This window comes from Leptidea sinapis, chromosome 35, assembly GCF_905404315.1.
Source record: "Leptidea sinapis chromosome 35, ilLepSina1.1, whole genome shotgun sequence".
Classification (NCBI taxonomy): Eukaryota; Metazoa; Arthropoda; class Insecta; order Lepidoptera; family Pieridae; genus Leptidea; species Leptidea sinapis.
This window is the reverse complement of record NC_066299.1, coordinates 11,257,274-11,274,767: the sequence shown is the minus strand read 5'-3', so window position 1 is coordinate 11,274,767 and position 17,494 is coordinate 11,257,274. Positions and strand designations below refer to the sequence as shown.

The following is a 17,494-nucleotide window of genomic DNA, read 5'->3' as shown; positions in this document are numbered from 1 at the left end:
TCACTAGCTGCCGCACCCCACAGTCCGAAACACAGTAACATTTAGACATTACTGCTTCACGGCAGAAATAGGCGCTGTTGTGGTATCTACCCATAATCTAGCCGGCATCCTGTGCAAAGGAGCCTCCCACTGGTAAAACCTTTGCACAGATATAAATACGTATCATTCGAAATATGATAGCGGAACGGCAACAGTGTGCTTAAAGATAATGTAAGTACACTCGTCTCATTAGTCGTGTGATGACTGAATAAATGTTTTACATTCCTGCTTATTGAACAGAATATTTAGAACATCTGGAGTAAATGCGGCAATGTATAGTTGTATAAATATAGCAGTCGAAGCTTATTGTGGTGTAATTTGTGGCATGTACTATATTACGGTTTTTATACGACGTAATTTGTCTATATGTATATATCGTCATTGGGACCAATAAAAAATCCTAAACGCTAATCAATGCACTGATGCAGTTTACAATTAATACGAACAATACGCACATCTATAGCAACTATGCAAGAATTCAAATAAAATACATATAAAAAAAGCTTAATTTATTTTCATCTTACAAACATAAAATCACAAGATAGATGATCATTAATCAAAAGTAAGTTCTGAAATGGGGATTTGATGGAACATTTTGTCAATACGATCGATGACACCCTTTACAGTGTCAGTGATGATGGGAAGACCAACTTCTAAGATGATGTCGTTACCACTTTCTGCAATGACATCCTTAACTGCGGAAGCTGAAACAAATATTTTTATTTTTAGCCAACATATAAACAAAGTCTGTATGTACTTATGTATGCATACAAGAAGTTATACTTCTTTGGCCTAGCAAAGCAAAAATCCTTAAAATTATTTATTCCTCGTGCTATTCTACGTTTGTAGAAAGAACAATATTGTAAAAATCTTGCAACGATGGCTTTGACAATTAATTATTAAATAACGAATACGGCTGTACGGGCTTGAACCTTTTGCCTATCCTAATAATGGACGAAGAATCCAAAAAAATATAGGGAATGTCGCAAATGTCAGAAAAATTAGCAACCAACTTCACCCTGTTACTTTTGTGTAAAAGTGATGCGTGCGCTTCTTTCTTAAAATTTCACTCTCACCATTTTTTTATAACGCGCCTAAAGATTATATAAGATATGGTAATTAATACAAAGCAGCAATAAAATTAATAGGTTATATAAATTTAACATTAAATTATTTAAAAAAAATGAATGATTTAATTTGAATGTATTGATTGTTACTTACATCTGAATGTTGCAGGCAATAACTATGTTATTACAAAATAATTAAACACTCGCTTAAACAGTTCTATTACAAATCTGTGTCTTTCTGTTGTTTAGCGTTCAACAATCTTTAGACATTGCTTATATTTAAACACGAGTCCAAGCTTATCTAAGGTATGTCTAACAATCATTAGATCATATTCGTATGGAAGATTAAGATTATATTATAATGACAGATGTATAAGAGCTGACAACAATTATTGCATTCCGTTCCTTTACTTGTTCCTGTACACTTCAGTTTATGGTGTGCTTAATGACGTTCTAGTTAAACACAAGCTAAACACTGTTTTGTAGTAGAAAAAGATTAACTCCATTTTAGACGTTGTTATTGTTAGGTCATAACGTTTTAAGAGTTACCTTACTGTCTAAAAAACACCTGTCTTAGCCATATTTATTTTTTTTTTATTATATCACCATAATTTTTTATCAATTTTAGTACTTATTGTTATTAAAATAATGTTTAAAGCCGGATTTTATAGAAAGTTTCTAATGACTTGATAAAAACCCATATCAAACTTGCGATTTTTTTGCAATTCGATCTTGAAATGCATATAAGATAATATTATTACTTTCGAGTATCTAAAAATCATGTTAATATTTCCTTAATATGAACATCACACATAACAATTATCGAAAGTTCGCCAATGAAATTAACGGCCTGGCCACGGGACTGTCGCCATAGCGAATATTTGTGCAGTGCGAACGGCTAAAAGTCTAGCGATTAGAATAAATGTATACAAAATGTACTGATCGGACTGACGCGGTGAATAGTACAGACACTAAACAAGTTTAGTTGTTTTCGCCGCGAATAAAATGAACTGTAAAACTCTTATTTCCGAAGTACTGGCTAGGCCAGCTCTTTAAGAATATAATGGAAGGTTTCGATACTAATTCTGGTATACTAGAACAAATTTTCTGGATACATTCTGTATTTCTCGTACTTCTTGTGGAATTCTCTATCTATACTCCGATTCCTATTCAATGGATGTACTACACAATTTCTTCCAAATATTACATTCTGAACCAAAAAACTTTAACTTTTCAAGCAATATCGAGATAACTTTTGCTCTTAATAGTGATTTTCATTATTATAACACTAGAAATAAGGGATTGCTTGTAACTAATTCTAGTAGGCTTCATAAGATACTATTATGTATCTTATGAAGCCTAAGGCTTATTAGCTTTAAAGGTAAATGTATACACTTCTATAATAAAGTCCCAGCCACTGTTCAGGCATTATCTATATATAAATTTAAATGTTTTATAAAAAAATGCCTCTGTCGTAAATCCTATTACTCCACTGCTGAATATCAAAATGATCGGACAGTCTGGGACTAGATTGTGATTGTTTTATAGCGATAGAAATGACTGTACAATATTGTATATTTTTATTGAAAAGAGCGCAAAAAGAAGAATGCTGGGAGTTTCTTGCGCCCCTTCTTCTCTCTCAGAGCGCCATTTGTTTCCGAAGCGGTAGTAGTATCTAGTAGTTATTAGAAATGACATTAAAAAGAATTCTAAAGGAATCAATTTTGAAAAAATAAATGCCTTTTATGCCTTTTAAAGACATCGCACTCGGACTATCTAGTCGCGGCTATCTCTATATTCCCTAGGTAATTAGAATCTTAATTGACAAATTTTATTGTTAATTACTTATTATGATGTGTATGCAAACAGATGCTGTTTTTCCTTATTCTTACTTCCTGAGGAGTTTCTAAAACTTGCGTTTAAAATGTACGGTCTTTAATTTAAGCCATGTTCAAGTGTAAAAGAGATTACCGTGGATCAAATATTGAATAATTGAATACTTTTTAAACGCGTGTAATTATGACATATATAAAATAGTGACTAAAATTTAATTCCGATGAAGGTTAACGGTTTGTATTTTAGAGTGTTATTTTTGAAATATACAATACGTAATTATAAGAATAGGGAATAGGTATGCATATTATAATTCAGTTAATTTCCAGTAAAAACAATTCTGACTGCATATTTACGATCTCTAACTATTCTACTTAGCCCAACTTGTTTTTTATTGTTATAAGCCAGTTGGAAGACGCAGTGTTGGTAGGCCCCCTACAAGATGGCCTGACAATCTGGTCAAGATCGCTGGAATACGTTGGATGAGGGCAGCGTAGGACCGATCTTCGCGGAAGTCTTTGGGGGAGGCCTTTGTTCAGCATTGGACGTCTTCCGGCTGATGATGATGATGATGAAACTAGTTGTGGATATTATAATAATACTTACCAAGAACATCGTTACCACCGAAGAGGTTATCGAATACGACTACGCTCTTATCCTTTAAAACATAGCTGAATTTATGATCCTTGATATTCCAGTATTTAACACCATCTTTTTCAATTTCATCCAAATCTAATTCAATGCTGATTTCTGCTTTGTCTGAAATTTTAACAATAAAATGTTAATAAGTAGCCTACATATACAATTCCAGACAAAAACAGACAAAAATTACGCTTCAAATTGTCCTCGATTGTAGTATGTAGATGTATATTATTACATATTTATGCACACTAACCCCCTGATTCATAATGGTCCGCTAACTTTAAACAGCCACTTACGAGTGTTTTTTCTCATTCTGACTTAGGTCAATAGAAGAAGACAGAGTGAGAATTAGCAATGCTTTAAGTTAGCAGACTATTATGAATAAGGGGGTAAGCTTTTCCGTCTTTGCGTAAGGTTCTGATGACAAAAAAACCTAGACATAATGTATTCAGTCAATTTAATCGCGTAAAATTAACTCAGGAAAAAATATTACATGAAAATTTATTTACTAGATATTCACAATCAAAATATATAAAAAAAAAATATTATCAAAAATTAGACCTCATTTTCATGATATTTAAAGGATTGCTAAGGCATCTGCGGGGTGGCTGAGGATTTACCATTTTGGTTGGTTGCTCGGAGCGCGCTTACTTGTATTAACCGACAATGTGCATCGGCAAATAATGTCATATTATTTAATTCCAATGTCACGTTTTGAATAACTTATCTATCCTTAGTTATTTACTTGACGTAGACAAATCTATCCTTTTACGCTTACTTACATTTCAATAACCTATTGACAGATAGCATTGGACTATAACTATACTGGACATAACTATGGATAGGTAAGATCTTGTCATTAAACGGTGATAACAATGTATCCGTAAGTTAAACGGCCGTAAGACAAATCACATCGTAAAAAAACACAGCCCAAATATGCCACAAATCACACCATAATAAGCTTCGACTGCTATATCTATGCATAGCCTCATTTACTCCAGTTGTTTGAAATATGCTAAGTCAATAGGCAGCAATCTAAATCATTTATTCAGTTCAGATTGATTTCGGACTGTGACAGTTTGAACTTAGCTATCTTTAGTAGCTGTACAATAAACAATAACTATAAAGACGGAAAAGTTTTTCGAATTATACATACTCAGTGTAACGTGTATCGGCCCATTGCCCTCCAAAGGAAGGATCAGAAGTTGACCTTTCATATCGTAGGTGCCCTCGAGCTGAACTGTGCATAATAATTTCAGAAGTATTTTGGATTTGGACTTATCGTACCTGAAATGTAAATTTACAAAATAATAATGATATTTTACTGTATGAGTTTTATACTACGCTATAGAAAATAACGTAAAAAAAGATCCTATGTGCTAATTGCGAGTTGATTGAGGAAGATAAACCAAAAATAATTAATAAATACGACCTTTTTGTAAGAATAGAGGGACTAAGAATCAGGTGGATGATAGAATCGTGTTTGTGTTTTACCATTAAGATACGATTTAGAAGGTCTGCTTCATTAGCGGATTTTTGATTTAATAATTGAGCGTCTGCAAATTTCAAAGCGACAAAAAAAAGTTTTTTTTTTTCAACTAAATACTGTATATAAGTTCCGTTTTATGTATGTGTAGTTTCTTAATATTTGCCTCCAGCCTATAACTATTACCAGGCCTGTCTCACTCCCCGTGTAGGTATCAAAATTGTAAGTACGTGTGGCGGCCTTTACACAGTATGCCAGCCAGTAGGGACTCACGAGCGAGCAGTGATGTAACCTACTTCACCGATGGGACCGATATTTGAAAAAAATTGAGAAATAATAAGCAAAGCAAATATTAAAGATAAATGCAATCGAAATTTAAATTTTTTAAGCGTTCTTAAGACACTGAAACAATCTAATTTAAAGTGATTATTATTGTAATGAAATTACGATTCATGATAGCTATCTATTTATTTCCTATATACTAAGTAGGTTTGACTATGTTGTGGTGTTTCAACCATTCAACGTTACATTGTAGGTTTGAAAACAAAAGATGAAATATTGATTTAAAATAACGATTACATACCTATTTAAATTAGAGAAAAAACTGGGTTATTTTTATAATATGACCTTATACTAGGTTGGTACAGTTTTAGGTAAAGAAGACAACCCTAATGTCATCAGAAGAGTCACGCGATAGAAAGAGAGGCAACTTCTATGTGAATAAAAATGTAGATTAGTAGCGCTGCGATCTGAATTACACCTTATTATATGGCTGCAAGAGTCCCTATTTATTTAATTGATTTTGCGGAGTCAGACTTCCGTACTTGTACTATTGTATTATATTATTTGCTATTACTGAGAAAAATTATGTCAAGATTGAATAATTCTATTTTAATTATGTATCAAAATAACAACTAATATAAATTCTGGCTTAATGGGTACCACAAGATTTGTCCGTTTGAGATATTACACTTAGTGCAATTGGGGTGTTATTTAGAACACTGGATCTTCAAGAATCCTGATCGGCATATCGTAACAGTAAGCAGGGCGTTGTAAATTAAGTGACCGTCTAGCATGTCTTTAAATTGTCGTATGTTTATTTTAGAATAAAAACAAAAAATAGCAACAACCTGGATAAGTACATACTTTACTTTCTTCGGGATACAGTTTTTTAATCCAGAAACCGTATAATCTGTTAAAATAAGTTTCAAATTCGGCGAACTGGCGTCAGACTTCTTAATCAAAAGTGGGTCGACAGGCTCGATTCCGAGTTCTGGTATACCATCACCGAACATTGGTATCAGAAGAGCAGAAGCTTCTTTGGCGCATCATCTGACTTGCATTTATTCACATACGGTGCTGAAAATTATAAAATTTCGATTTAATGCTGGTGAATTTTCTGCATGAAACCAGAACTTAGTTTAGACATACATACAATAAAGATAAAACTGGGCAGACCCTGATGAATACCCTTGTACTTTAACTAGCTGTTACCCATGACATCGTCCGCATATACCAGTGCAACCTTTTTGCTGCCACATGCATTGGGACACCAAAAAATATGCACTCTATGATCTGGCCTCAAATAGAAAATGTATTGCGGGTCGACCGGTTCAATTCCAAGTTCTGGTATACCATCACCTAATCTTGGTATCAGAAGAGCAGCAGCTTCTTTCACGCATTTTGAATCATCAGACTTTTAATTATTCACCAACGTGACTACCAGTGGGAGGCTCCTTTGCAGAGGAAGCCGACTAGATTATAGGTACGACAACGGCGCCTATTTCTGCCGTGAAGCAGTAATATGTAAACATTACTGTGTTTCGGTCTGAAGGGCGCCGTAGCTAGTGAAATTACTGGGCAAATGAGACTTAACATCTTATGTCTCAAGGTGACGAGCGCAGTTGTAGTGCAGCTCAGAATTAATGGGTTTTTCAAGAATCCTGAGCGGCACTCTATTGTAATGGGTAGGGCGTTTCAATAACGAATGAACGTCATGCTCGTCTCTTCCCTTACTTTCAAACAGAAAAACGTCGCTAATATTAATATTTAAATTGAAAATTGAACTTGAACTGTGTGACCTCCATTATATAATAATAATGACGACAACATACAACTAATTGAGGTAAACTAGTTTATGAATCGTGAATGTAAGAAATACGATTATGTTAATGTGGTAATTCACTTAATAAGATATTATTATAATTAATTTATAGACACCCAATGGACAGTAGTGCTTATAACTCAGACAGAGCCCACCACGTTACATTCACTCCCTAGTAAATAAATATATTATGTCGTCTATATGTAAAAAATCTATAATAAATTCTATGTTTGGTGAGTTTATTTATTAGCGATAAATATTTTTATAAATGACTACAAATTATACCACTATATAGAACGAAATTACTGCGATTATAATATTATTTACTTTTTAATGTTATTTATTCTAGGTAAAACTATAATTTTAGTTTTCGGCTCGTATACTTATGCATAAAAGCTCGATATTTTAGGCTGATTTTTATCTTGTTTGTGCCAGTTATTAATAATTATCATTGTGGTCCTGGTTAGATTACTAGAATAATATTGTAGAAGTGTACGCGTGTAATTTTCAAATAAATCTCATAGGTATTAATCACTTTCAAAAATTCGTGATCACCCGCGCAATGATGCCAAGTATCGAGCAATAATCAATCTCAGAAGAAGCCCAATCGTTTTAGATGCTATAGCAGATAATGATCCTGTTTACTGAGTCTAGAAATGGGCATTAAAATATTATTAATTTGCTATGTGAACTTTACAATACTATTTTGCCAATATTTGACACCTTTCGACATAAGATGTTAATTCTCATTTACCCAGTAATTTCACTAGCTACCGCGCCTTTCAGACCGGAACACAGTTATGCTTACATATAACTGCTTCACGGCAGAAATAGGCGCCGTTGTGGTACCCATAATCTAGCCGGCATCCTGTGCAAAGAAGCCTTCCACTTTTCACCTTTCGCGTGATTTGTGTTTGCAAGGCAATATCTCATAACTCCCTATTAGTAAAAAAAACTCCTTTGTAATTATCATTGAATTAATTCTTCATATTGTCTGGATATTTTTGTATTCTACTTTACATTTTTAGGTTATCCTCAGTAAGAAATAGACCCTATCTAATATCTATATAAAATCCTCTAGGACTATCGGGCGGTGGCACAAATACTTTATTTGTCTTGGCAAAAGAAGAAAGTTCTTAATTGAAACGATAGTCGTAGATGGTAGGTTTCGTAGATGTTCCACTGGATGGCTGCTGAGGCGCGGTGGAGTTATTGGCACAGTCGGTGTCGACTCTGCGTTGTGGATCGGCTGGGCTGTAGTTTGGCAGACCCCTCCTCCTCTTTATCATTACAAGATTCTGAATTACTTTCACCACCATCTATATAATATCCTGCGTGTCATCTACATCTTCATCCGATTCCAGCAAAAAATCTTCCACTTAATTTTAAAATACTTCCACGGAACTTTTGAGTCGCAGAAGCACGCGATGTACATTACTGATATTTTTCTTGGTTTTGGTTTGTTACTAATTATAAAAAAAATAAAGTTTTTGTCGAAACACAACGAAGAATGGCAAATAACTAAACAAAAATTAAACCGGACTGCACGGCTGCATCGAGTAAACTAGTGAGCGCGAACAAGACAAAAACAAAATGGCTAACTACAGGCCACGTCAACTTATCAAAAGTTCACATTCGCGTTACCGTCCACAGCGTTATGTTATTATGTGGCAATGAACGTATTAAAAAGATGAAGATATTGAAAATACTGCTCAACTTCTACCCATACTTGTCCAGAATAACTTATAACTAAGTATACCGGAAAAATCCTTCAGATGAAAAGTTTATAATGACATTTGAAATAATAGAAGCACAGATTCCGTAGAGTCTGGCTTACAACAATTACCATACTGTATACACATGCGTGGTATACCATCTTAGAGGAATGGGGTCGAAACTCTTCGGGAAGTATCAATCACCCACTAAAAATCAACGTAAAATAGTGGATCAACCGGTACGTTTTGTTGGGTCTGTAAGTTAACTGGAGGTCTAACTTCTTCAACACTAGAGTCAAATAGCAGCACTTACTGTTTAAAACTACTTTAGGAGGTACATGACGTAATAGTTCTAAAAAATCGACGCTGGAAGTTCACAATTAGGATCTGATGGAGTATCCTGGAAAACCTTTTCCTTATGGACGGAAAAAAACTGTGTTGGCTTAGGGCAAATGGAAAAGAAACCTCAAACCATCCCATCAAACTGCAATTCCTTTTCACAAGAATACCTCACACCACACATATACGGCTTGTTCCCGTTGGGTAGGCAGAGACAATGGAACGTCACTTGCTTCTATCCTTACAAGCCTCACGCGCTTCCTCCACATTCATTACTCTTTTCATACATTCTCGACGGTTGCGGGTGCTTCGGACCTTTCCTTTTCTCAAAACGTCCCCAATTTGGTCGACGAATGTTCTACGAGGTCTCTCGCGACCGACTTGCAAACACAGTCTCTATCTCTCCTTCATGGAATATATATTTTATACCACAGGTGTCTTGAATTGAACGAACTAGTAAGTGATTATTTGTACCCATATTTATATGTACCCACATGTAAGAGTGTAATTTGTTCGTTACCGTAATATTTAAAAAATTATTATTAACATGTGATTAGTTAAACATATTTAACATACAAACACGTTTTTCCGGTTCCGGTGCTCGAATTGTAAACATCGTTGTAGTGCAGTACTCAAACTTATTGTAATTAAAATATATTTACGGGTTGCTGGACACGGTGAATAGTAAAATATCTTCATCGTCGCTAGATAATATACAAGCAAAAAAGCAACAAGCCTGAACGCCATCACAAAATAATATGCGTAACGCTTTCGATGTCATGAGAGGTAGATCCAACTCTCTCTCTTCCTCTTCCTCTATGGTGGATAATAGGCAATAACAATTAGCTATCGGCAACCGGAAAACACAACAACATAAAAATTTAAACAACCAAATAATTGGAAATCACCAACCTCCCCCAAGCCGACTGGTCCTCGTGGGGGAAAACGACCACGACCCTCTAAAGATAAAAAATAACAAAAAACATAAATATAATGATATACATATAGCAACTATAAACTGTGGATCACTAGGAACCACAGAAAAACTAGAAGAACTAGAACTAGCACTAGATGAGATAAAATGGGACATAATTGGAATTAGCGAAGTGAGAAGAATGTGGGAAAGAATAGAAGACTATGGAAAATACATATTACACCATATTGGGGAGACGGCCGGATTGTACGGAGTCGGATTCATGGTTAAAAGAAATCTTGTCAAAAACATACAAGAACTAAGAGGAATTTCAGAACGGATTGCACTTCTCAAAATTCAATTGCCTGTAGATGGTGAGGAAGATCAAGTATGGACAATAATCCAGGCGTATTCGCCTACCAAATAAAATATAAAAGAAGACATAGTAAAAATTTAAAATTTTTTCGTAGATTTACAATCCACTATTGCAAAAGCATCCAAAAACGTAATAGTTATGGGCGACTTTAATGGAAAGATTGGCAAACAAAAAATTGGAGAAGAAAATATCATACGGAATCATGGATTTGGCAATAGAAGTAAAAACGGCTCACGACTAGTATCCTTTGCTATTGAAAATAAATTAAACATCCTAAATAGTTTTTACGGAAAGAAACCATCGAAGAAATGGACATGGATCTCTCCTAATGGCCGGCATAAGAACGAGATCGACTTCATTATGTCTAACAATATAATTTTTTTTAAAGATTTGTCTGTTTTAAACAACTTTAATTTTAACTAAGATCATAGAATGGTGAGGGCTAAACTATCAGGGACAGCCATTGAATGCACCGGTAACACTGATTTACTTCTGAACAACCTCGAAATATCCTTGCAAGGCAGAGGAAAAGAATGTATATCCACGCAAGATAAATACAATAGATTGCTTAAACAATTAAAAACAGAAACTAATAAAGTAAATATAATTAGTAAGACAGCAATAACATTAAAAAGTAAGCAATTATTACAAGAACGGAAAGAACTTATAAAACAAGGAAAATACAATGAAAATAGTAGACAAAAGATAGCAGAAATAAGCAAAAAGATAAGCGAAAAACTCTGAAAGAACGAAAAACAAAAAGATTTACAACATTAAGAAAACATATTGAAAAAACTGGAGGAATAAAGAAGGCTGTAAAAGAAATGAATTATAAAAAAGACTCAATTCCAAACATGAAAAATAAAGGCAATGGAAAGACCAGAATAAGACCAGAAATACTAGGAATCGCTACGAAATACTATCAAAATTTATACCAAAGTCATAATGGAAAACAAGTAATTGAGGAAATTTATTCGGAAAATGAAGAGGAGATTAAACCAATTCTAAAGGAAGAAATAATAAAATCTATCGAAACACAAAAGCTAGAAAAATCACCTGGATCCGATTTAGTTACAAATGAACTCCTAAAAACTACGTTACCAATACTTACTGATCTGTTCAATGAAATCCTCGAAAAGGAAATCATCCCGGAAGACTGGACCAAATCTTCAAACATACTGCTGCATAAAAAAGGAGATAAGGGCGATATAAGAAACTACAGGCCGATCAGTTTAATGTCCAATATTTATAAAGTATTTTCAAAAATCATATTAAGCAGAATTACCAACACACTAGAGGAAAACCAACCTAAGGAACAAGCTGGTTTCCGAAGCAAATTTTCAACTATTGACCACATACACACTCTAAGACAAATTATACAGAAGTGTAAAGAATATAATAAAACATGTTATATGGGGTTCGTTGACTTTAACAAAGCGTTTGATACATTGGAACATGAGTATATATGGGACGCTCTAAAAAAACAACATGTCGAAGCAAAATACATAAGAATAATTAAAAACGTATACACAGTGAGTACAGCACAAATCAAACTGGAATCTACGGGTAACGAATTTCCTAATAAAAGAGGTGTACGCCAAGGAGATCCTATATCACCTAAATTATTTTCAGCAGTACTAGAGATGATCTTCAGGAATTTAAACTGGACCAAAAATGGGAAAAGCGTTGGACGGTACATATGTTACGAGACAGTAAAGAAAAATGGACTAAGTTAATAACAGAATGGTACCCAAGAGTTAGCAAAAGAAATAGAGGCTGACAAAGCAAAAGATGGGAAGATGACTTCAAGAAAGTGGCTGGTCCGATATGGACCCGTTTAGCGAGAGACAGGAATACGTGGAAATCTTTAGAGGAGGCCTTTGTCGACAGACAAGCTGGCCTACACAAACATCTAGTTGCCGATAGTTCAAATAATAGAATAGATTAAATCAATTAAGTGTTTAGTAAGTAGGCATGTATATACTAATGGTAAGGAAAAGCAGCAATAAAGGCTTTTTTATTTTATTTTATTTTATTTTTATTTAGTTAAACATATTATATACAGTATACGTACACATTCGTTATCATAACATATATATATATGTTATGTTTGTTATATAATGTATGATATTTAAAATGTATATATATATTTATATACATTTTAGATATCATAAATAAGTGATGGAAAAATACAAAAGCGATCTCGTTATATTGAGTTATAAAAAAATGGTTCATCAATAATATTTTATACCTGAATGTACTCCAGCGATGACTGTGGTAATGAAAATTAAGTATTTTAATTTCAACATATTGCAGAGTTTGTTAAACTATATTCGTCCACACTTGATGTTTACTCTTTTACGACTTTGAATTTATTACTGAGGAACCTTGTTAAATAGCCTTTGCTTATGACGCGTTCCATGTATAGCTCACAAAACTTTAAACCTGTAATGCGATAATCGTTTGATCAATTCCTATGAAAGGTTGAGTGGGCAAAAAATTTTTGATATGTTCCGATGTCGGACCGCTTGCTAATATTATGTTAATACATTGAGTGTTCTAAATTGGTTTATTCCCATTTGTACTTCGATATAATTGCTGAAATATCTATTTTGTAATATATTTTCACCTTAAGGCTTACAAAACAGCATAAAGCCCACTATTTAGCACAAACGTTCTTATTACAACGTTTCCTTTATTATGGGACTCTGATGGAAACAAAGCACAATTTGTTTCATGGGAGAAATTAATTTAAAGTTGTGGCGGCTAAATTCAGTCGCAAAAAAACAAGTGGAGCGACGTATCGCATCATCGATAGAAGTTCTAACACGCCGCGTTAGAAGATCATATTGCAATCTGTACAAATCTGAAAATAAGCATATGTCTATTAGAAAGTGACATTGTCAAAACCTTAAAAGTTACGTTAAGAAAATAATATTTATGAATACAGTTATTATTATTTAAACACATCATCAATAGTATGCTTGCTGAAATGACTACAACCATGAAACATGATTTCTAAGTCCAAGTATCAAGAACAGACATGTAGACTATTCTCAGACACTAAATAATGTTCCTTTTCCTATTACAAAGATATAATAATACGAAATAATAATTATAGATATTGATTTAAAAATAAAGGCCACACAATTGCTTGATGAGAATGAACCTAAGTACGACTTTTTATGACTACAGTCTTTAGTAGATGAGCTAATTGAAATGTTCTTGCAGCTACATTCGATTTAGATTGGGGATTGAACACTTAGGAATATTTGATATAAAAACTACACCAAAAGTAACAAAGCAAGCCAGCTAAGTGTTTAGTGTTCTCAGACACCGGTTATTCGTACCAGAATTGTACAGTTATCTATACGTAAAAATGAAAGATGACCTGTCTTACCTGAGGTCATTTAAAAAAGTCTGTGATTAGTCCTTCAAATGTATAAATTAATGAAACTTAAGTTACCATATTCAGTGGTTTCTAGTACACAACTAGCATTTTCTGACTTACATCTTTTATATAAAATTCTCATGTCCCGGTGTTTAATACTAAACTCCTCCGAAACGGCTAAGCCGATTTGTATTAAATTTTGTGTGCATATCGAGCAGGTCTGAGTATTCAACATGCCAACATCTGTTTTTCATACCCCTCAATATTTAGGCAAAATTTTATTTTATTATGATTCAGCATTAAAAAATACATACAACTTCAAACTTTAACCCGTCTCCAATTAAACACCTATTTTTGAATCACGATTTTTATATTATTCTGTTCCATTCCATCCACAGATCCGCAAGAGGATTGCAAGATGGCAATCGAATATATTAATAGGTAGTACGATATATTTGGTAGGTCTAAGAATCGGTTGCTTCTTTTTTTATACCCCAAAAATCTTAATATTGATTTTTTTTATTACTTTTTATGGCGATACAAATTTTGCTGGGTCAGCTTACTAGGTGTTACTACTAATAAACGAAAAACCTTTATAATGACTAGCTAGCCCCGATTAACCTTCCTTATAACTTATAACACACGTCTTCAATTTGAAAAATCGGTCCAGCCGTTTAGGAGGTAGTTAAATTGAACTACCTTGTGAAACTTATTGTGAATCTAAATCATTCTCGAATCCACCTGAAGACACACAGAAAGTTTCATTAAAATCGGTCCAGCCGTTTAGGAGGAGTTGAGTTACAACAGACGCCCAAAAGAAATATATATATTAAGATTAGTGGTAGCTAATTTAATAGTATTCTTTGTGAAATAATGAGCTAAATGAAGCAAAACGGTTCTAAATAAATAATAAAGACCGTGTTATTTGATGAAACATTGCCATAGTCAAATATTCGACTAAGATCCTGGTAAGCGAAAGTTGCTCTTAAACTTTTCCTAATACTATATAATATGTAAACTTAACAAGAATTGAACCGTGCTTTTTTAGTTGGATAGCTTCCATAGAAGGAACCTTCGACATGAAGAATGAACTATGATAAAAATGAAGAATAGAATGCGTTGGTAGAAACCCATAACCATCAAACTAACAAGGAATTAGCAGCTTAGTTAAATATTATTTTACCAACAATTTTGAGACATTTGCATCAAATAGTCAAAATAAAAAAGCTTAAAAATAAGCACTACATTATTTATCAGAACAATAAAGAAAAGCAGGCGTTGAAACATGCCATGCTATGTGATGCGTGATAGCTTGTGTGATGAAAATGGATTCTATTTGAATGAAGTCAAACGTAGCACTAATGCCTGCTAGCGACGCTTACCTATAGAAAGTGATGGTAAGTGTTTGGGTTTTTTTTTATGGCAATAAAGGACGAGACGAGCAGGACGTTCAGCTGATGGTAATTGAAACGTCCTGCTCATTACAATGCAGTGGAGCTCAGGATTCTTGAAAATCCCAAAATTTCTGAGTGGCACTACGATTGCGCTCGTCACCTTGATACATAAGATGTTAAGTCTCATTTGTCATGTAATTTCACTAGGTACGGCGCTTTTTAGACTGAAACACAATAATGCTTACACTTTACTGCTTCACGGTAGAAAATGGCGCCGTTGTAGTACCCGTAATCTAGCTGGCAACCTGTGCAAAGGAGCCTCCCACTGGTAAATGCCCTTAGTTGCCTCTTGCCCTTGCCCTTGGGCCTGTGACTTACTCTTCTTTTTATGCCCCGGGGAAGCACAAGGCATGGTGGTGCTTGGTAGTCATTTCGTTTTGTTATTTACTTCTCAGAGCCGTTCGAACAATTACAGCAGATGGTGTTTTCTATCATCACTATTATTACACCATGATAGCGTAGAACCTCACACGATATTACGATTTTTACCTTCAAAGAAAGTCCGTACACCTTCCAAAAAGGCCTGCAATACTCTTGCGATTCCACTGGTGTTGCAAGAGATATCGAGCGGCACTGTTTGCTTCCCATCAGGTACATTACAGTAATAGAACAGTACTTTTAAGCAATCATATAGGTGTTATTATCGTTATTGTATATCAATCATACAAGTGTTATAACTCAATAATCCACTGATATTATCATATAATTTTTATAAAAAAAAATTACCAATTTAATTTAACAAACAATTACCGACTTCAAAAACACTATTCCAAAACAACAGATATAATACTGATATACTGAAAAGTATAAAAATTATTGCGTACTTTTATACGATCTAATTAATTAATCTAGTTCTAGTAATGATTATTGTTTTTTTTGGAATCGGTGTCCTCCCGCTCTCGTCTCTCGCCTCCTCACGTCGCGCGTGCGACTCAAGCACATCTCACCTATAACTATGTATGTAGTTACAAATCTACCTTGGCATACACCGACTCCAAAAATAAAAATAATCGTATAATATCCAAAAATATCAATAATTATCAAAATCAGTTCACCCAATCGAAAGTTCTGAGGCAACAAACATAAAAAAACGACGAATTGAGAACCTCTTCCTTTTTTGAAGGTGGTTAATAAGATGTATTTTTTACCTGCAGCGTTATGGTAACATTGTCAATAGCCGTGGAATATTTATGAATTAAAACAAAAACAATAATATTGATCGAATAGCGATAAAGACGTCAAGCTTCAAAGATTGTTAGCCTTGAGTCGTGTGTTTATTAATAACTAGTTTGAGCCTGCCACTTTGTTCGCATTAGACTACAATATTGCGAGACCTTGAAAATACAAAGATACAGGTAGAAGAGAGAGAAGATATAATGGTCTCACACTCTTTCTCTTTCATGTTATAATAATTAATTATAATAGTTCGTTAAATGCAGAACCGTTTTTCTTCGAGAGGGGGGAAATACATTTACGTATTGAAGACCCCAAAACGGGGCCCATATGTCGATATAGGTCTCGGGTGTAAACACCCCCTACCGATTAAAAACCTCCTCCTGTGCTGATAGCCCTTGGAGGCCGTATAAATGTAGGACCAAACTAAAATTAAATCCACGCTCCCTCCAAATTTAAAAATTTCGGGATTTAAAATTTTTTTATCGTTTCGGTACCCAACAACGAATATGAAAAATTTCAAGAAAGTGGTTGAGTAGTTAGTTCCGGAAATTGTAAGAAACAAATAAATTCGCATTCGCAACAAACTATTGGTATGAATTAGGATTGTAATACGTTTTCAAAACCAGTTTTTGCTGGTTCCGTGCCGAATAGCATATCAACAGCATAGCATAGTTACTATTTAATTAATCGTTAACTGATTGAAGGACAGGACTTTGAATATCTCAGAAACATTATTATCGTGCAATTGTATATAATATAATTATGGACAAGTTAAAAAGGATTTTTTTCAATATTTTAATATGTACAGTTATGGTGTATGGTCATTTGAAAACGGCCTAGCGTTAACATTCAGAAATATTTAATTATGCTTAAAATATTTAACATGAGTTTATTTTAACTTGAGGCTTCTGTGCTTTTGCAGAAACACTTCGATCTTTTTATTGACTCAAAACTTTAAT

At 34.0% G+C, this 17,494-nt stretch overlaps 1 pseudogene; it reads right to left on the bottom strand.

Moving 5' to 3' along the window:
- Positions 1-531: 531 nt before the first annotated feature.
- LOC126975420 (circadian clock-controlled protein daywake-like) lies at positions 532-15,711 on the bottom strand (annotated as a pseudogene).
- Between the last annotated feature and the right edge of the window lie 1,783 nt (positions 15,712-17,494).